Consider the following 1,444-nt stretch of genomic DNA (forward strand, 5'->3'; position numbering starts at 1 on the left):
AACTGAAAAAAAGGCAGGAAATAACCACAGTGCATGCACCAAGATCTCTGCAGCCTCCACCTGGCATCGCTGAGTCCCACTCCCCCCACCTCCAGGTCCTGCACCTCCAGAGGAGTCTGCTGCAATCATCAGCAATTTAGTGCACGACCACACAGACAACCCCAGCAGGGCTGCCAGACTAAACAGGGGGAGCCCAGTTGTGTCTGGATTTCAGACAAGCGAGAAATACATTTGAGCACAAGTTTAGTGCCACACATGGGAAATTCACAGGTAACTGGAAATCCTCATTGTCTGTTGCTGAATCTGGTAACTGTACTTTTCCAAAATCAAACTCTTTCTGTTGTTCCATTTCTCTCTACTGCTCATTGATTCAGGATAATGGTGGTGAAAGTAAAGTCTGATGCCATAAAGAACAATATTGCATAGGAACCTGGAATGCTATTAATAGGCCCATGAATCAAGGTAAATTGGATGTGGTCAAGCAGGACATGGCAAGAGTGAATACTTACATCTTAAGAAGTGGTGAACTAAAATAGATGAGAATGGGAGAACTTAATACAGATGACCATTATATCTACTACTGTGTGAAGAATCCCTTAGAAAAAATGGAATAGCCCTCATAGTCAACAAAAGAGTCTGAAATGCAGCACTTGGGTGCAATCTCAAAAAATGACACAATGATCTCAGTTCATTTCCAAGGCAAGCCATTCAACATCACAGTCATCCGAGTCTATACCCCAACCACTAATGCTGAAGAAACTGAAGTCGAATGGTACTATGAAGACTTACAAGACCTTCTAGAGTTAACATCAAAAGAAAAAAAAGGATGTCTTTTTCATCATACAGGACCGGAAAGCAAAAGTAGGAAGTCAAGAGATACCTGGAGTAACAGGCAAGTTTAGCCTTGGAGTACAAAATGAAGCAAGTTAAAAGCTAACAGAGTTTCAGGAAGTCAAAAGAACACACTTGTCATAGAATACTCCCTCTTCCAACAAAACAAGAGATGACTCTATACATGGATATCACCAGATGGTCAATAACAAAATCAGATTGATCATATTCTTTGCAGCTGAAGATGGAGAAGGAGAATGGAAAACAGGAACAAATTCACTGTGTTTTTCCACAAATTCAGATTCTCGAGCTTTGAGAATGGGGAAGACAGGCAGGAGGGGTTGGATTTTCTGCTTAGTTTTTATGTGGTTGTGGCCAATTTAAGATGCTTGCAAGCAGTTCTTACTAAAGACTGCCGCAAATGCATGGAGGCAGCTGGAAGGAGGTTGTGTTTATCTTAAATAATCAGCTCCCAGGCATTCAATCAACAATAAGTATTAGGCACTCCCTCCACACCAGACAGCCCAGTAGGCTCAGGGGCTGCCCTGGAGATAACAGGGAATAAGCTTCCTACCTTCATGGAGGCCACACACAGTTACAGCCTGAGCTGTGT

The sequence above is a fragment of the Bison bison genome, unplaced genomic scaffold (assembly GCF_000754665.1).
Source record: "Bison bison bison isolate TAMUID 2011002044 unplaced genomic scaffold, Bison_UMD1.0 scf7180017864377, whole genome shotgun sequence".
NCBI classification, from domain to species: Eukaryota; Metazoa; Chordata; class Mammalia; order Artiodactyla; family Bovidae; genus Bison; species Bison bison.